The sequence below is a fragment of the Malus domestica genome, chromosome 15, assembly GCF_042453785.1.
Source record: "Malus domestica chromosome 15, GDT2T_hap1".
Taxonomy (NCBI): Eukaryota; Viridiplantae; Streptophyta; class Magnoliopsida; order Rosales; family Rosaceae; genus Malus; species Malus domestica.
The window spans coordinates 21,158,682-21,179,957 of NC_091675.1; the positions used below are offsets into that span (position 1 = coordinate 21,158,682).

At 41.5% G+C, this 21,276-nt stretch overlaps 1 pseudogene; it reads right to left on the reverse strand.

The window, feature by feature from the left end:
- Positions 1 to 11,636: 11,636 nt before the first annotated feature.
- LOC103451262 (AAA-ATPase At2g18193-like) lies at positions 11,637 to 21,089 on the reverse strand (annotated as a pseudogene).
- Positions 21,090 to 21,276: the final 187 nt, after the last annotated feature.

The following is a 21,276-nucleotide window of genomic DNA, read 5'->3' on the forward strand; positions in this document are numbered from 1 at the left end:
AAGCCTGACGACGATAGTCAAAAGGACACAGAGTTGGATTATGTGGCACAAGCATACGAATATGTTGAGACACACAGCGATCAGGCCGATAATGCTCCAACACACGATGCTATAGTCCTTACCAACCCGGAAGATGACGACTAAGATCCAATGGGCCCTTCAGTCATTGAAAATATGGAAATCAGCATGGTCCATGTTCTACCTACCGAATTTTATCTGACTACACACCAACCAAGTTCCTTGGACGGTGATGTGGTCGTCGAGGAAGCAACACAAGTTGATTTCGTCACTACTACTGAAGATGAGTCAACAAATGGCGACGATAAACTTAAAACAGCCTTGGACATCTTGTTTCCACATTCTTCTTCGACTAATCTTCAGCATTTAAAACCATTGTATGTCACGACCCATATTGAAGGCTACCCAATCTCCAAAATTTTCGTCGATTGCAGAGCAACGGTTAATATCATGCCTGTATCCGTCATGAAAACATTACGACGATCCAAAGATGAAATCATTCCTTTAGGAATAACCATGAGTAGCTTTGTTGGTGACAAGTCTCAGACCAAAGAAGTACTTCCTCTATAGGTCAACATTGCAGGTCGCAATCACATGACCGTATTTTTTTTTTTCGACTCCAAGACCGAATATAATGCTCTGCTTGGTAGGGATTGGATTCATCAAACGAATTGCATTCCTTCTTCTTTATATCAAGTTCTCATTTTTCGGGATGGTAAATCAGTCGTGGTCTACTTGGTCGATACTCAGCTGTTTGAAACCAACATGATTCAGGCCCGCTATTATGATGATCACGTCGGCTATATTACCCTATAGGGTTTTAATGAAGATCGACGGCCGACTCGGATCTCAGTCCAGAAAGCCATCAAGGTAGACGCCGAAACTGTCCACCAGGATTCGACGAGACTCGGTTTGGCTAATTTACTCTCCACCACTGATGATTGACATAAAAAGCGAGAGGCGTCGGGCCGCAGTTTCATCCACGATGGAACGCCTGCTGGCCCATTGGTATGCTATTTCCAAGCTCCCACATTCGGGCTTCAACTTAATCGAAATTTTGGCCGAAGAGGATAATGGCCCGGTACTATCGTTAGATAAAGTTTAGGCTGCACCGGCTGAGCTTGACGACAACCGACCCCAAGTTAAGGATCCTCTAGAGGAAATAAATGTTGGAACGACTAACGATCCTCGGTCGTTATTTATTAGTGCATTATTACCCCATGCCATGAAAGTTGAACTCCATCAATTACTTCATGAGTTTAAAGATTGTTTTGCTTGGAGTTATCATGAGATGCCGGGTCTCGATCGAACCCTTGTTGAACATGAATTACGTATCAAACCTGGTTGCAAGCTTTTTTGACAACCTCCTCAACAATTCTCGACCAAAATATAGCTCGGCATAAAAGATGAAATTGTTCGACTGTTAAATGTCGGGTTTATCCAAACTGCTCGATACGTCGAATGGTTGGTGAATATTGTGCCAGTGCTAAAGAAAAATGGGGCCCTACGCATTTGCATTGATTTTCGAAATTTGAATCTGGCAACACCCAAGGATGCATATCCCATGCCAATTTCAGATTTGCTAATCAACGCCGCGACTAATCACGACATGCTGTCATTCATGGATGGACATGCCAGTTATAACCAGATATTTATTGCCAAGGTCGATGTTCATAAAACTGCTTTCTGCTGCCCGGGGGCACTCGGAACCTACACGTGGGTAGTCATGCCATTCGGTCTCAAAAACGCTGGTGCCACATATCAACGCGTGATGAACATCATTTTTCATGACCTAACCGGCACAACCATAGAATTGTATATTGATGACATCGTGTTCAAATCGAAAAGTCACCGAACGCATATTGATGATCTTTGGCAAGCTTTCCTTCGCATGCGTCGACATAACCTTAAGATGAACCCGACCAAATGCGCATTTGGTGTGACGACCGGTAATTTCTTAGGTTTTCTTATCCACCATCGCGGCTTCGAGGTAGACGTGAATAAAGCTCGTGCGATTATTGACGCCCCACCCCCGACGACCAAAAAACAACTCCAGTCTTTACTCGGGAAAATAAATTTTCTTCGCCGCTTCATAGCTAATTCCGCTGGAAAAATGATGGCATTCTCTACACTTTTGAAACTTAAGGACTCAGATAAGTTTGAGTGGCGTGAAGAACATCGAGCGGCTTTCAAGCAAGTCAAGGTTACTTTTGCAACTCCACTCGCCCTTGTACCGCCTCGACGTGATAAACCCTTTAAGCTTTATATTTCAGCGGTCGAAGAATCCATCGATTGCCTCCTTGCACAAGATACTGAGTCTGGGCGAGAACAAGCTATCTTCTATCTCAGCCGACACCTCAATATGCTAGAAATCAATTATTCACCCGTCGAGAAGCTTTGCTTGGCTTTGTTCTTCACCGCATCAAAACTCCGACACTATATGCTCCCATCCGTTACTCAGGTCATTGCTTAGACAGATGTCATTCAATATATGCTTACTCGGCCAATAGTCAAATGCTGAATCGGGAAATGGACACTGGCACTATCTGAGTTTAGTTTGCAGTACGTCCCACCAAAAGTCGTTAAAGGATAAACGCTTGCTGATTTCTTAGCCCACCACCCCTCTCCATATGGGTTCGGGGGTAACGACGTTGAAATCAGAATGGTGGGCACACGTGACAATTATTGGACGATGTATTTCGATGGTTCTAGTACGTCGACATCGGCCGGCGTGGGGATCTTACTTTAGTCTCCACACCAACACCGTTGGTTCTTTTCCCTCAAGTTGGATTTTGATTATACCAACAATCAGGCCGAATACGAAACCCTTGTTATCGGCCTTAGTGATTCAGATTGTATTGAGTATGCACGAGGATGCTTCCAGTGTCAAATTCATGGACCCATCCAAAGAGCCACATCGAATTACTTCATTCGGTCACCAAACCTTGTTCGTTCAAAGGATGGGTAATGGACGTGATCGGCAAAATTACGCCATCTTCTGGAGCAGCGAAACATGCATGGATACTTATGGCAACTGATTATTTCACTAAATGGGTCGAAGCAAAATCATATGCCGAATTAACATCCAAGAAGGTTTGCGATTTTGTGGAGGAGCATATTGTGACCAGATTTGACGTACCAAGAACGATCATAACTGATAATGGCACAATCTTCACAGCCAAAAGGTTGAAAAAGTATACGGCGAGCTTAAAAATTCAGCTTAAACAATCCACACCATACTATCCACAAGCAAATGGACAAGCCGAAGCAAGTAATAAGGTCTTGATCGGCATTCTAAAAAAAATGATAAAAGAAAGACCTGGCATGTGGCATTTAAAATTGAATGAAGCCTTGTGGGTATACCAGACTTCACCCGGTCTGCAACGGGGACCATCCCATATGCATTAACCTATGGACATGATGTGATGTTACCAGTCGAGCTAAGTGTAAATTCTTTACGCGTGATCGAGCAGAGTGGTTTATCCAATGCCGAATACAACTAGGCCATGTTACGAGAATTAGAAGATTTAGAAGAAGATCGGCTGGACGCTTACAATCTTCTAGTGGCACAAAAGAAAATTGTCAAGTGAGCTTATAATCAAAGAGTCAAACAAAAAACGTTCGGCGAGGGGGAGTTAGTTTGGCAAACTATGCTACCCGTAGGAATTAAAGACCCCAGGTTCGGCAAATGGTCACCGAATTAGGAATGACCGTTCGTTGTCCATAAGGTCCTTGGCAATGGGGCATATCATCTTAGAGATTGAACCGGTATTATTCACAAGTTGCCAATCAATGGAAAGTTCTTAAAAAAATACTACCCAGTCACATGGGAGATGCAAGAATAAAAGCTTGTTTCATTTCATTGATAAGTCGGTTTACAGTCAAATAATTCTAGGGTGATGAAGGAAGAAGAGTTCCAAGAAGGGCCTTCAGCTCCAACCACCTCACCTCGCCCATTATGACCTCGGCTTGCCGGTTTTTCTTGTCTATCTTCAACTGCTCGACTCTATTCGTGTTCGCCTCATATTCGGTTAAACAAGATTTGCCGCCCAACTCAAAGTCCCTCGCAAGATCAGAAGCAATGGCCGACCTTCGTTTTGCCAGTTCGGCCATTTGACGGTCGAGGTTGGCCAGGGCCTTATTTTTCACCTTTAAAATGTCAATCTTCAGACGAAGAGCGTCTTGAACGGCTATTGCAGCTTTCAAGTCATCATTGGCCTGAAGAGCGTTCTCGAAAGTACTGAAGGATTCCTAAACTCGCTCCAAGGTGGATGACGCCTGAACGATAGCTTTGGCGCTCAATTGACCATCACTTCCGAGGTCGTTTAGGCATGCAACCAATAAATCAAGACCTTTACGCTTGAGGACTTGTGAAGCTGATAGAGACAAAACTTCTTGCAACTGAACAAGAACAGTTGATTCAGCAGGTTCAGTCATAGCTGCCGAATGACCAGCCGCTCTAGAAGTGCTTGAAAGAAGAGCATCGAACTCGACTTCCCATGAAGGCTGCACATGAAAACAATTTAAGCGCAAGGAAAATCACAAAATAATATAGCAAGAAAGTTTTTGTTTTAAACTTGCCGAGAGGAGACTTCAGCCATGTCTTCGGGTTCATTGCTCGAACCTAAAGAACTTAATGGCCGAGCCCAATGTTTTAGATTGCTTCTTAATTCACGCTGCCGATGAAGGTTATCTACGTTCGATGGCCACTGAGGTGGCCAGGAAATATAGATAACACCTTTCGGCGCATAAAAGTTTTGGTGAAATGAATAACTGGGCACCTGACATTTAATATTTTCTCGGTTCAGACATGTTATAACAAATTGACAATAGAAAGTAATCGAGCCTTACAAAAGTCGAGGTCACTTCTTGAGGAGGGATGCCGAGGTTTTGGTCCTGAAGGTGAGTAGAGTTTCTGACGTCGCTTTAGGCTCGACCATATGCCTCTTTCCGCGATCGACCGCCAGATGATCAACCTGATTGGCCACCTCAACCATGGGGGGAGGATCTACGGAAGGAGCTTGGATTGGTTGGGAGCGACTCGCCAGTGGAGTTTCGTCACTCCCATCATCCTAAAACAAAAGTGTTAATAATTGTTTGATCCTTAATAAGCAAAGGGATTTGACAGCGTAATCATACCTCTTATAAGATAACCACCGAATGCTTCAGATTCTTAGAGAGATCATTTCCAATCGAATGAGTCGTGCCCCCCAGAACGGGTACTTCTGTTAACCCTAGAGCTACAAGCAAGTCAATCGAAGGTGCAGTAACCGGCTCAACCACCACCCCGGGAACCTCAAGTGTTGGTTGAGCTTGGGTTGCTGGGCCGGCCGGAGAAGGTCGATTATCTGCCGAAGTCTGAGCAACGGGAGCGGGAGGAGAGGCACTCGGGGTGGTCGTCCCAGTGGTGTGGCTGGAGATAACATGAATCTCCCGAGTTCCCTTATTCACCAATTTCTTAACGCGTTTTGGGGGACGAGGAGTTTCACATGTCGTCTTGGAGACCGGGTGAAGTCATTTGCTCGGTAGGTTTTATGCGGTGTTTTTGGTCGTCTTGGAAGAAGAGGCCAATTTTTTCTTGACCACTATCGGGCCGACCACATCCGCCTGTTTTAGTACCCGACCACCTAAGAAAGTGAAGTCCCGTAAGTAGAATTACTCAAATGTCTAAAAGAAAAAATATAGGTGGAGACGGGGGTATACCTTGGGTCGCCTCTTTAGATTGAGGGGTGGAGGGTTTCTTGGGCCAATCACCAAAAATTTTGTTGACTACTTCCTCGATCGAAGTGCCAAAAAAGTCATGCATGTATTCTTCCCACCAGTCGCTGAAGATATCAGTGCCGAGAGATTCAGTAGAATTTGGTCGAAGATAAAATTTCCTACATCATTCTTAAAACTCTTTCTCGGCGTCTCTACACTCCCATTCTGAAGAACCAGAGACGCGCCCTCGAGTCAGAAATGAGCGAGAAGAAAGTAAAGGCAATGGGTAACCTTGGAGGTAACCGAGCTGCCGAGCGGCGAAGTGGGGGTGATAAACTTCCCAACTCGCCTGATGAGCATCACAACCAAGGGGAATGTCATGAGTTAATATGAACGACCCTCAGTTTTGACAAAAAATGGCATCCTCATTGTCACTCCAAGTCGATGTGGGAAACCTGGTGAAGCAAGGATATTCTTGACGACGACATATCAAAAATTCATCATCAGAAAGGACATCCAGGCCGAAGAGGTATTTGAAGACTTCTTCGGCTCGATGAGGGAGCACTGGTTGGGAGGCCAATTAAGGTTTGGAGGTCGAAGACTTCTGGCCGAAGCGTAGAGAAATAAACTTGCAGCTAGAGTTGGAACACCCAGAGGGGTCCATTCTGGTGCGGGTCGATCTTGTTAAGGGTTGTCTTGGCCAAGCAACGAAGAAGGTTGGCGAGGATGGCGAGGCTGAGCGCCAGAGAATGGCCACTAGCCAGGCTTCTGCTACCGGCATGTTCTCGACCAAGCATTTATTTGACTTGGTACAACAAATGAATTTGTTATACCAGTAGAACAGGAAGGCCTTGTGTTCCCCATTCCGAATACTCGCCTCTTATCGACCAGCAAAATTAAGGATAAGGGTGTTGTAGTTCATAAAATTCTTGTGCAATTTCTGAACATTAACTTTTGAAGGCTCTTGACCTTCCTGGCTCAACGTCTCGCTAGCTCGATCGTTAAACAACGCCTTGAGGTCAAGGTTAGAGGGGCATTCAATAAGGGTAGCGTCGACTGGGATGCCGGAAGGAGAAGTCCCAATGATAGTCGAGATGTCGATGATGGTATGAGTCATAGGACCAAATGGAAGGACCAAGGTATTGGTGGCCGAGCACCAGAGGCTAAGAGCTGCCATAAAGAGCTCTTTATCCATTGTAATCTCCATAGTCGAGAACTTGATAGCATCGTAAATACCAAGCATTTTCTATTCTTTGCCGAAGAACATTTCCATTCGAACGACCCATGCCACCCAATTTGCATTAGGTGAAGGCCAAGATCCTTGGGGTTTTGTTTGGCACCACTTCGACTAATTGAATCCTTACAGCAAACCTGCTAAACAATATTTTTTAAATAGATTGGTGATAGATGACGGCACCGTATCCTTGAAAAGTGGGCCCATAACTTGGTGAGTAGTGTTTGATTCGCCCTCAAAATGCAGAGTCTTGATAGCATGTTGATCAATGAAATCCTTGCACTTGTTGCACTCAGAATAAAGTTGTGAGACAAAGGAGGCCATTGAGAAAAGATTAGAAATTTCTGAGAGGAAAGTGTCAGAATCCTTGGTTTTTGAAGGTTTTAAAAGAAAACAGAACGTTAAGAAAATTTCAAAGGTTTAAGAGAGCGTAAGGTAATAGTGGAAGAGATCCAGGTATTTATAAGCATTTGGGAACGGAAGGCTAAACGGTTGGTTTTCAAAATCAAGCGGAAGATATACTAATCATTGTACATGATCAGAAAATCAAGGCGAGATGATCAAGGTTTTCGTGGATTGAGGATGTACGATGGCGTGTTACGGTGGTTTTAATGCAAGAAAGACGTTTCGTCGGTCGCATGGTTTTGAGGATCATGATTAAAGGCTATTAGGGTAACAAGGGGGTTGACACGCAGCATGACGATTTGGAAATCGAGATTGTGGGATCACGTCTCATAAGTGCACGTGGTGGTAGTTCCCGAGAGTCGGTTTCACTTCTTCAAGGTCGAGGCTCTAACTAAGGAGTATAGGTCGACGACCTCAGAAGCGAAGGGGCAATGTTTGGGCCTGAAAAATATTATTTTGGGCCGAGTTAGATCTTTTTCGGCCCAGTGTAGGATAGGCCGAGTTTAGATTCATCATTGGCTTAGAAGTTGTAAACATGTGTCATTAGAAGATATTCAGCCCATGGGCCGCGCGGTTGAAGTGGGCCATATCTTATCAGAAATTGGAATGTGGACGAATCCTGTTATGAGAGAGAGTATCGACGGGATCAGGATGCTGAGATTGAATACGGTTTGATAATGAGTTATGTGCAAAGTCCTAGTAGGAATATGATTGGTCGAGATAAAGTTGGATCATGAGAAGAAGTTCAAATCCGGGAGCGAATGGGATTTAATACAGGTTGGCTGCTATAAATAGGGAGGGAAGACATCGAAACAAGCACCTCCAATTCAACACACAAAACTGCCATGCGCAAACTTTCTCAACAACTTTGAGATTTTTTTATTTTCTTTTTCGCCGAAACATCTTCAATTGGCATAAACAGCACTGTGGAGGCAACCGGTGATATCTTCAGTTGGGATAAACAGCACTGTCACCGTAGAATCAGCCGATCTCGCAGCATTTTCAATTGGCATAAACATCACTGGGTCGAGGCCGACTGGTTACCTATCCAAGTCTCGGTCGAGAAGGATTTCCGAATCCTTGTTGGTCGAGGTCATCTCATCAGCCTTCTCAACGAAGTGAAGTGTTACAAGTTACTACATTCGGCACATTGGAAGTCAAATTTGATATTGAACTTCGCTAAGTTAGCAACCTTGTCTTCAGGCTCTAGAACCCGAAGGCCGAGACAAGTTCCTTTTTTGGCCACAGTCGTAAGATTAAGAAGTCAGCAGCGCACCCAACGTGACATCAACATATTTTACTCCTCGACCGAGCTTGGCCGTCGAGTTGGCATGCCCCGCACACAACCAAAGAACATAGTTAGCTCATAGATTACTCGGCCTGCGTGCCACGTAGGCTTGGTAGTTTTTAGGGTCAACACTAGTAAAGCATGAAATATCAATAAGCGTAAATCCAATTTACTCATAAACGTTTCATAAAACGTAACCATTAAATCATGATTTTCATGTATACATTTTTAATAGTAAAATCATGCATTTTGGAAGGGGTCCACTCACAGATACTTCGTCGTCGAAGAGCCGTGCAAACTAGGGAAGACGAAAACACCACAAACAATTGCACCTAAGCACATAAATGGACCAATTAATAAAACTATACTAAAATGATTGAATTTGGGAAAACAGACATCCGATTTGGAATCAGAGCATCAAATTACCCTAAGAAGAGTCCCGGATAAATTTCGTAAATGTCAACAAAAGTCAACACAGAATATTCCCTGATAGAATTTATTCCCTAACAAAATATTCCTTCCGGGTTGGGTCAAATCTGGTTTGAATCTGAGTCGGGTCGAAACTAGGTTTGGGCTTGGCTAAAAAGTTAGGCCTGGTTTCTGGGTTTGGGTCAGAGTTTTGGGTTGGACAGGGTTACTAGGACTAGGCTGGGTTAGTTGGGCCTGGGTTAAGTAGTAGGGTTTTAGGCTAGGGTTCAGAATGAGTTTGGATTTACGAGTTTGGTCAACCCATTTCAGGCCGGGTTGGCCTGTTTTGACAAAGAAGAAAGCTGGAGCTTTCCCAGCTTTGTTCAACCCCAAAACTTAACCAAAACAAGTCATACAATATACCAAATTGAAGCCTAAAGAATAAGGATTTGAATCATACCATTAGTTTCCTTAGTTATGGCCGAAGTTAGCCGAAAAACGGCTTGGAAGTCACGGCATTCTTGCCGAAATCTGGGGAATTCTCCCTGAGGTGTTTCTTCATAGTTTTGACGACCAAAACATGTACAAAATAGTTAGTCTTTAACCAGAGACGAGGGAAGGACGACCAAAAGGGTTAAAACTTTACCTTTGTGTCGGGGAGTCGAGGAACTCGTCAGAAATAGCGGCTCTGCAGCCGTGGTGATGTTGCAGGGTTGAGAGGGAAGTTTAAGGGGAGTAAGGATATGGCGGTTAATGGTTGAAACTCTTGAAACACGATGGTGGGTACAGTGTTATCCTCTGCATTTGTAAAGAGAGTTGAGGGAGAGAAGTGAGAGAGAGAACCTTACAGCGATAGAAGAGAGAAGAGATGGAAAATGGGTCAGGGGACATACTAAAAAGAGTGGGCCCCATAAGGTACACAATTTAAGACCCAAAAAACAACATTTCAAAATATCTAACTCAACCATAGTGAAAATTCAAAATTGCCCTTCCATTCCGTAAGAATTCAGGACAGGTGACACGCCCCGATCCCGATGTCCGGAGGACAGCAGAATGACCACATGTTGGCTGACACCCGAGGGTGACACAAGCCATTTAATGAATGCATATGCCGACATCATATGAAACATGCATATAAATTTTGCTCGAACTACATACTAATAATATTCAGCCGTCAATAAAATGATAGTGGTAATGCATGACATGTTCAAAGCATACATTTAATTCAGAATACAAATGGAAGGTGTAACAGAAATTGCTATTACAAGTGATATCAAAAGCAGAGAGGATGACACGATATCACTGGTAAAGGAATGCCTCGTAGCTCGGATCGTATGCCTCGTGCATATGTCCTGAGAGGGAGCAAAACAAATATGAGTGGACCAAGTTGATATATATATATATATATAATACCGAAACAGTTATTCAACAACGTACTAACCCCCAAAGTTTTATGAAAACTCAATAGTATAATATGTAATAGGTTTTTCCGAAAACCCTAGCATGCCATAAAACCTTCGTAAAACATATATCATATATAATGTGCTAAATAGTGGTATCATTATCGCCCGAAGGCATATAGAACTCTTCATTCGCCCGTAGGCTCCTACAACACCCACCAAAAGGCATATAGTATCAATCACCCGAAGCTCCTACAGCACCCACCCAAAGGCATATATGTAGTTACCACTAGATAAGCACAAAAATCATTGAATATAATCTTTCTAACATAAGTACATATATCTCAACAGAGCTCAGTAGCTCAAACATTATATCTTAAAACATCTTCATAGTATATAGTCATCCATCATATATACAAGAAAGAACGTAAAAATCGATAAAGTATGGTATTCCAAAGTATTTTTAGTAAAGCATGATATTTCATAAAATGTAAATCTAATTTACTCATAAACGTTTCATAAAACGTAACCATTAAATCATGCTTTTCATGTATGCTTTTCTAATAGTAAAACATGCATTTTAGAAAGGGTCCACTCATAGATACCACGTCGTCGAAGTGTCGTGTGAAATAGAAAGGACAGAATCGCCACTAATAAATGCACCTAAGCATATAAAGGGTACAATTAATAAAACTCTACTATAATGATTGAATTTCACAAAACGGACGTCATAAACAGATTTAGGACGTTGAAAAACATAATGTGGACCTCGGGTACCCCCACGCGTCGTCATGAGCCAAGATGGATCGCCGGAAAAGTCGCCAGCGCCGCCACGACGAAGCGTGTGCTCCACTTACTGGCACTGGAAACCTTTCTCATGTGTGATATCTTGTAATGATCTTCCCTTTTGTGATCTTGATTTAGAACGCATTCTGTGCACTCTAGACATTTCCTTAAACTTTGTTTATTACCTTTAGATTCTAATGATTATTCATGTATATTTCCTCCTAATCATTACTCTTGTATTCAATAAATGGCTTTCGTCACCCTTGGGTGTCGGCCAGCACGCGCCTATCTGAGTATTCAGGGAATATCGGGGTCGGGACGTGTCAGATTATCCAAAAAAAAAAACTTTTAACCATTCTAAAACCAGTTCCACACATACCTTTAATCCCTTCATCCATTATTCCATTACTCCCAGTCTCACTTTCTTTCCTATGAGAAAATTGGCAAGTCCTTGAAGAGCAACTTTAGCATCATCGCTCTTCATGAGCTCTCAACAACCTCATCATGAGTCACATTTGTGCTCTCTATCAACCCTTCAATCTCCCCACATAAGCGACGTCGGTTGTCATCATGATGTTGGCGAGAATCAACATCCTAGGAGGGTTAGGAATATAGGTGTGTTTCCTACTTTGGTTGTATTTCCTTTAAAATTCCTTGTATCACAAGTTTTGGAGTTGTATATATATTACCTCCCAACAGGAGAAGAATAACAAGAATTATTAGAATTCTAAACTACAATTTCATCTTGGTATCATAGAGGTTTCAGCCTATCTCTTCCTTTAAACCCAAGTCGTCCACAACAAAACTAAACCACAACAATTTTGATCAAAGAAAACAAGGTAGGTCTCAAAACAAGAGAGTGAAATAAATTCATTGTGCCGAGTTTCAGATAAAAAAGATAGAAAAGACTGGACACTGTTTCTACAAAAATGAAAGGTATCGCAGCCTTTGGCCAGACTTCCATACCATAGAACAAAACCATAAAAGTACAATTTTCATGCCGTTCTAAATGGCTGAACAAGAAGTTGGGTTTCCCATTATAGGTTCAGCTCCAGTGTCCAATCTGGGTGCTTTGCCGTTTAGATTCAAGTTAAGGAATTCAAACTACAAAATTTGGTCAAAGATAATGGAGGTTCATGCTGCAGGTTTGACACAAGATGAGATATCTCAATGGGCAGATTTCAGCTGTGGAAGAAACCGATCCTGGTTTTTCTAAATGGCATACAGATGATGCTATCGTGCAGGGTTGGTTACTGAAAACCATGGAGCCGCATCTTATAGGGCTATTTATCAACTTACCGACTACTCATAATATTTGGGAAAACATTACTCAGATGTTTTATGATGGGGCTGACGAATCTCAATATTATGAGTTGAGGTGCAAAGCAACAAGGATAAAACAGAATGGATGCCCAATATATCTATAATTCGCATAACTAAAAGGCGTGTGACAAGAGTGATAGAAGCATATTTATGCAACTTAGTTAGCTTGTTTCTTGGCATTTACTTAGTTTAATTCTAGTTATTTTAGTACTTTAAGCTATTTTCGTGTGTTTGTAGGTTCAAATAACAAAGTTGGCAACAAAGTGCTATTTGGAGCATTTTGGAGCATTTTTGGGCCAAGATTGGATAGTGCAAGCATGGAGACATGAGGATGGACGTTTTTGAAGATTAGAAGGCTAGAAATCAGCATGTGTGTGTGCAAGTGTGTTGACCTACAACTACAAACATCCATCCACTACATCCATTACATCCACTCATTACCAAACATCCACCCACTACACCCATTACATCCACTCATTACCAAACATCCATCCACTACACCCATTACATCCACTCATTACCAAACATCCACCCACTACACCCATTACATCCACTCATTACCAAACATCCATCCACTACACCCATTACATCCACTCATTACCACAACATTCATCCACTCATTTCCACTCATTACCAAACATCCACCCACTACACCCATTACATCCACTCATTACCAAACATCCATCCACTACACCCATTACATCCACTCACACAACACTCATCCACTACACCCATTACATCCACTCATTACCAAACATACATCCACTACACCCATTACATCCACTCATTACGACAACACTCATCCACTACACCCATTACATCCACTCATTACCAAACATCCATCCATTACACCCATTACATCCACTCATTATCAAAACACTCAACCACTACCACCTTAATTAGATGGTGGTCCTCTCCCTAGCCTATAAATACATCCACCCTTCACCATAACAAAAGAAATCAGAAAAAAAATCCATCCAAATACACATTCATACGGATAGTTTAGGGAGAAGGGAGGAAGACACATTCTGCCGCAAGGCAGAGTCTTTTCTTCTTAACCATTCTACACATTCCCACAACAAAAACACAATTCCATGCACATTCATTTCCCTTTCCTTGCCGTGACCTTCATCCAACCTAAACACATTCAGCCATTCTCTTCCATATATCCATACACATCCATCAAACCAGACCTTGTGCCGTAACAAAGAGAAAAATGATGACCCTTGGACGTGCTTGCCATTCAAGTTGGATTGTTGGAGCGTTTTTAAGTGTTTTCATTCTTTGGTTTTCAATGTCTAAATTTGTTTATCTTTGCTTTGTGAGTATGAGGAACTAAACCCCCCTTAGCTAGGGGGAATTCGAAACCATGTTCATGCTTGCAATATGATTTGATTATTTTCAGTTGTGATTCATAAGTTGTGAATTCAATTTACTTATCCATTTGAATTAAAACTGATATGTGTGTGTTGGTTGAGAGTGCACGCTTAATTTTCATGCATAAATTTGATGCTAGGATATAAGGGAGTTTCACCTAATCGTTATGAACTTATATTCACAGGTAATGAAGGTTGCTCGTCACAACCGTGTTAAGTAAATTCTTGGCATAAGTTTCATGCAATTCATAGTTACAAGTGTTTCGTCAATGCTTATGATTTTCATAGAACTTAATGATTCTTGCTTGTATCTCTATTATGCAATTCATGTAGGGAACTTGTGGGGAATGCTTTGGGTTGTTGTATGCAATCATCCAATTCAATGAAATTAGGAAAATCTGAGGGTTAATTAGTGCAATTCACAGTTAATCTGGGGCGTTGAGAATTCATGGTTGATTGAAAAGCAACTGGACATCGTTTTGTTTGCAAGTATGTCATGTGTGGAAAAGAACCTCCTAGCTAACCTATCATCCATAGTTTTACCCAAATTCGTGCAGATTTCATTAGTTCTTTAATTTACTTGTTTTGTTTTCAATTTCGTCAAAACCAAACCCCCCCCCATTTACCTTGTTGAGTCATATTAGTTAGAAACTGATTTAGTTTGTGTTTTTAAGTGTTTCGAACCAAGTTAAAACCAAAATTCGTCCAAAAGTGTGTTTAGAGTCCAAATCTGCCCAATTTGTGTTTTTAGGCAGATTTGGGCGTTTTTAGCTTGTTTTGAGTCTTTTGAGTTTGTTTTGAGTTCTTTGAGTCTAGTTTAGTGTTTTTAACTTTGTTTTTATGTTTTTAAGTCAGTTTAGAGGTTATTAGCAAGCCCTCCTAATCCCCAGTCCAGAACGATCCCTACTTACATTCTTTACTACAATTGATACAAGAGGGTTTAATTTGTGTGTTAAGTAAATTTTCGCATCAAAGAGTTGGACAAGCGACGCCCAAATAGAATGATATATGCTGCTGATTTGAGAAGCAGAAAAGAGGATCTTCAAAAAGATAGGGTGTATGATTTTCTTGCAGGACTAGATGACTCATTGGATGCAGTTCCCAACACTCTTTTACGAATAAAGCCTGTCCTTGGAACAGAAGAGTGCTTTAACACCATTCGGCGTGAAGCACAAAGAAAAACCACCATGCTTGAGGAAAGGAAAGTGATAATGGCCTATCTATGGCCATGATCAACAAACCTTCATTCGAGCCATCACGTTCTCTACGCGAATTAGAGGACGCAGAAAAAGACAAACTTCAATGTATACACTGCAATGGAACTCACCATACAAAAGAGACGTGCTTTGAAATTCACGGCTACTTGGAATGGTTCCTAGAGCGTATAAAACAATGAGGTCAGGGAAAACCGAATAGAAGAGCCGTGAAAGCCAAGGTGGCAGACTTAAGCCCTGGGCTTACGACCTTGATTTCCAACGGACCAAGTACTTCTATTCAGCGTGTTGGGCTGGCTGAGCCTAAAGCCCAAAGTCAGGTAGGGCAGCAATCAAGTGGATGCACTAGCAACAACGCTGACGTCAATGAAGGAAACACCTTGGGCCCATCTGCAGACTTCAAGCAGATTGTAGAATTGGACCCAAACAACTTGGCCCAACAGCTATCCCTATTAAATTTAATTTCCTCGTAATAACAAATCGACGATCCAGGTAATCCTGATACAGGTTGGATTATTGACTCCGTGCTATTGATCACATGACTTTTGACCATACTCTTTTAAATTCCACAACACCCCCACGGGATAGTATTCTCACTACAAATAGAGGTGTTGCCCCGGCCACAAGGGCAGGTTCAATCGCACTCACTCATACTCTCTCTTTACACAACAGTTTACTCGTCCCTATATTTTATAGCCATCTATTATCTGTGGGACCAAAATTCTGAAAGACGCTAGGCGGTTGTTGGGCGGCTAGGCGGAGGCCTAGGCAGACTAGGCTGATTTAAATAAATATATTATATTTCGTGTAAATAAGTGTTTGTTTATATTTAAAAAATATATAATTTCATCATAAACTACAAAATCAATTCACATATATATTATGAAGTATTAGAACATAATGAAAACATGGGGACCAAGCATATAATGTGTGTTCATTTATGTATTCAACAAGTCTCTTACAATTTATTGAAAAAAAATAATATGCAAAATTGAAGTTATCTATTTTCTGTTTAAGCGAGTAGCATCCTAAGTTAGTGCCTAGGCGCATTTTCTTAATTTCCAAACGCTTAGGCATTAATCGGGGTGGTAGCCACCCGCCTAGCGCTTAGGGGGCGATAGTCGAGGATTTTTAGAACAGTGTGTGGGACAAGTCACCAAGCAATTAAACTATGTTGTGGTAATGTTTTCGTCTTTCTATTTACTTCATAATATCCGGACTCAAGTGATCATTGGGCGTGATACTAAGAGAAGAAGGTTGGACCATGTTGATGATGTTGGACAGGGCTGTGTTCATCAACTTCAAGGTCACGACAATGAAAAGTTGAAGACTGTCTAGTTATGGCATCATCGCTAGGTCATGCCTCCTTTGGTTATTTGCAAAAATTACTTCCGTTATTATTTAGGAATATTTCAGATTCTTCGTTAAAGTGTAATGTTTGCACATTAGCTAAAAGCCATCGAGCTTCTTATTCTCTGAGTATGAATAAAAGAACGATTCCTTTTGAGTTAATTCATTCGGATGTGTGGGGGCCATCTCTAGTTACTACTTAGCATGGTGTGTATTGGTTTGTAACCTTTGTTGATGATTGCACTAGAATGACTTGGTTGTACCTCATGAAAAATAAAAGCAATGTGGGTGGAATCTACAAAAAGTTTTATCACATGGTCAATACTCAATATTCACTCCCTATTAAAGTGCTTTGGTCAGACAACGGTAGTGAGTATATGAATCAGGATCTTTCTCAATTTTTTCACAGAAACGGGTATTCTCCATGAAATTACATGCCCTCAGACTCCACAGCAAAATGGCGTTGCCGAACGAAAAAAACTGGCACATCCTTAAGATTACTTGTGCCCTTCTTATTGGTGGTTATGCACCCAAGACATATTGGGCAGATGCAGTAACCTATGCTATTTATCTCATGAACCGGATGCTATAGCGTGTTCTCTCTTTTAGAACACCTTTGGCCATGCTTGCCGATCATGATTCGCTCCCGTCCACCCTTCACCTAGAACCACGGGTTTTTGGTTGCGTGGCATACATTCACCTTCACAAAAATCAACAAAGCAAACTTGATCAATGTGCAGTGCGGTGCGTGTTCCTTGGATTTAGTCCTCAACAAAAGGGCTATTGTTGTTATCATCCATCCACTTGACATACGTATGTGACCATGGATGTTACCTTTTCTGAAGACGAGTTATTTTTTCCTCCCAACCATACTCCTCAAGGGGAGCAAACCTTAATTGACGATTATGGCGAGTTCGGTATAATTGAAGAATTAAGTGTAGAAGACAGTGTACATTCCCAAAATGGGTTGCTTGACCATGACAGTCATAGTCCAAATGGCACCACCACTAGTGGGCCACGTAAGTGCCCAGAATTTGCCAACCCAAAAGAGCAAAAAAAATATGATATTGCCGAGAGCCCAAGTGGGCCTAATGAAGTGAATAATGATTCAGGCCTCAGGAAAAATCTAGTGGACATTGATGATGACCCAAGTTGGCTGAATGCAGAAAATCATCTACTCTGTTGCCAACTATGTCACTCATCGACTTTCATCGTAATACTGTGCATCTGTTCAACAGATGAAAATCTTCAAAATATCCACTAGAGTGGAAGGAGCCTTGAAAGATCCAAAAAGGACAGAAGCAATGCAAGTTGAAATGAAAGTATTACAAAAGAATAATACAAGGAGTGTAGTTACATTTCCCAAAGGAAAGAAATTAGTAAGATGCAAGTGGATGTTCACTATTAAACATAAGGCGGATGGGACAATTGACAGGTACAAGGCGTAAGTTAATGGCAAAAGGGTTTACTCGGACAAAGCAAGGTAGTTAGAGGCTAAAACCCTGAACCCACTTGTCGTGCAATAGAACATGTGTATGTGCACATCTATTCAACCAGGACGCAGCAATGCAGGGTCAAGTCGATCCTTCTTGTTGGTGGTGAATACAATAATTCTCTCGTCGCCAAAGCTTGACCACAAACCGTCTATGAAGTTCAAAAGCCCGAGAGTGACACCAACTACGATCATTATAACACCACGTGATATGTCAATGCCAGTCAAAAGAAAAAATGAGTAACTAAGAATATCATTTGTAACAAAAAACTGAATGAATTGAAGCAAAACCTTGGTGTTAAAAGTTTGATTTTGTTTCTCTGATTGCCGATTTTATATATCAACACTGCAACAATCGATATCCTCAATCACCAAAATCGAACGATTTGTAGTAGACAACAACACCCTCTTCAATTTATAGTCACTGGAAAGATTAGTAAGCCCCAAATCATAGACATCAAACTTAAGATAATTAGCCATGGCTGCGATCAAGCTTGATTTCCAGTGCCGGGAGGACCATACAACAAGTAGCCTTTTTCCAAGCCTTCCCCACCTTCTTATAAAACTCCCTACTCCTCACAAACCTGTCCAAATCCTCTGCAATCATTTTCTTGAGCTCAGGGTCCATCGCCATCGTCTCAAAAGTAGCAGGATGCTCTAGGTTTATCAATCCCCAAGTACTGTTGTTGCCGTCATCATACGAACATAAATGACGAGAATAAAGCTTCACAACCTTCTCCTCTTCTTTAATGGCATTTGCCCGAGCAAGCATGTAAGGTCAGAAGGCGTCCATCACTATGTCTTTGTGTTTTTGGTGAAATGTCAGCTCAAAGAATTGGTTCTTCGAACTTTCCCTGTGTTGGAAATGTGCCCTAAAACCAATCATATGATGATACTTTACGGACATTTCACATGTTAAACTAATCTAGTTTAACTATAAAGGGCAAAGATTATTGTTTGAGCCGTCTCATATAAATGTTATATGCTTAAACGATAAAGTCCAAGGAATATGTGATTGGGAGAATGCGATCTAAAGAAGTTAGATTCATGAGACCATTCTTTCATAGACACATCCTAAACGTTCCTAATCATAGGATTGCCAATTGGGCATTGACAGTCCGTTAAGATCAGTACGTGCTGTATCTTCTCTCAAGGAGAGTGACTAGTCTCGAGTCATTGGTGTGTGTGACATCAAGACAAGTACGTAGGTGCTCAATAGAGAATGAGTTCACTGAACACGATCAACGAAGAGTTCTCATATTCATGTCACATGAGAACTCATGGTTGGGATAATGCAAAGTAGTCCTTTGACCTGAGGCATCACAGCTGTCTTGTGGTTAAGTTCTTGATCTTTGATTATGTCAAAGTCACCCCATCGGGGTGTCCACGGCATCGTTGGGGTTAAACCACTTAGCCATGGAGACAAGTGAATGCGCAACAAGGGATCTCTAACCTTCAAACCGTTGGGGGAGAATACTCTATGATATGATTTAGAATCTCTGGCCAGAGTATGAATGAGATTTAGAAAAGTCGTTCTAAATCACATTCAAGGTAATCATATAAGCACACGAATCACATTGGATAGTAGACATGAATAAATAAACTATCAAACCAAACAATGTGGTCAAGAGTATTGTATTAGAGAAAGACCGTATTGCATTTGTAATCCCAAACTGAATAGGTTCTTCACCTCTTCTGATTAGCTTGGGTAACCATGATATGCTGCTAGGTGTCACTCATGGTTTGTGGAAGCCCTAAACGTGTGTAATCACTAAAGGGAGAATTGAAAGTAAGTTTCAATTCACAATCGATTTGAAAGAGTTCTAATCGCCCACTGCCTCGCTAAAAGGAACCTAATGGATCGTACACCGTGTAAGGTGGAGATTGAAGAAACAATGGAGATGAGTAAGAATGATTAAATGGTTTAATTATTTATTTATGGCAAGGATTAATTAATATGTTAATTAGTCAAACGAATAAAGTTCGTTAAAAGACCACGGGTTAGTTTTGGGCCTCAAGGCCCAATGGGCTTCGAACGTCAAGTCCATTGACTTAAGTTGTATGACAACTTAATTCACAAAGGCCCAAAAGCCCAAACAAAACCCCATGGCCGGCCATTTAGAGGAAGGGTAGTGAACTTGCTTTAATTACAAGTTTGCCACTCAAATGAATAAAGGTATAAATATGACTTTATAGCCAAAATTCATTTAGGGTTTGTTTTGGAGAAAATTGGAGAGAACATGTCTCTCCATTTCTCTCTAAAGAGGCCGGCCCCTTGGAGGGTGTATCTAGCCATACTACTACTCCAAGGTCACTCATTTTCTTCTCCAATCTCTCATTGGTGTGGAGACTTAGACGTTCTCAATTTTGGGAACTTGGAGAAACCTTTTCATCCATCCAAATCCATAGATTTTAGATGCAAGGAATGAAGGCCCTCTCTTTGGGTGATTAGCCTTTGCTTATGCAAAGAGGAATCTACAAAGGTATATATTTCTCAACTCACTTTGATTTGAGTTGAGTCTTGGTTCACCAATCTACTAGGCTTTGAATTTCATGGTTAATGTTTTGTTTTTAAGTGCATGCAAGCATGATTCCGCCTTTAATTGTTAATTGCATGCTTATAGATGTTGCTTAAATGAACATGTTTTCACAAAATATTCCTTCACCCTGGAGTACTCATTCCTTCCCTTCTTGGTTTCCATGGCATTAAAGCGCCACCTGAGCTTAACATTATTGAAAGTGTTGGTGAGTTCTTCGTCTTTGTCGATGGAAAATCAGATGGTCTATTGGCGATGCGTTTTTCCGACTCGAAGGCGTTGAGTGCTGGGACTGGTGCCAATGGTTTGGAGGTAGACCTTAGCGGCATCATAGACCTGGTTGCGTGCCACTCCGTAGAGCTCGTCAATGATGAAAGTGAGGTTAAATGAGAGTGGAGTGAAAAGGGATTTGAGTTTTGAGTAGACGTATGAGCGGACGGCGGGGATGAGCTTTTTGGCCATGGGACGGACCAACACCATGGATCCTTTAACGGAGGTATAGGCTGTGAACAAGGAGGATGCTACCGTGAGTAGAATTTTTAGATCAAAGGAAAACATTTTGGTAATTTCAGATTGGTTTGTTGAGAGATGCATGAAGACACCAATGTAAAAGTATCTACTCATCAAGCAACAAATTAGACTTTATACAAGATGCTTAATTTTATTTGATCCCCTCGTCACCACAAACGAACCCAACAAATTATGTATACTAAAACTCAGTTGAGTTTTAGCACTGTTCAGCAAT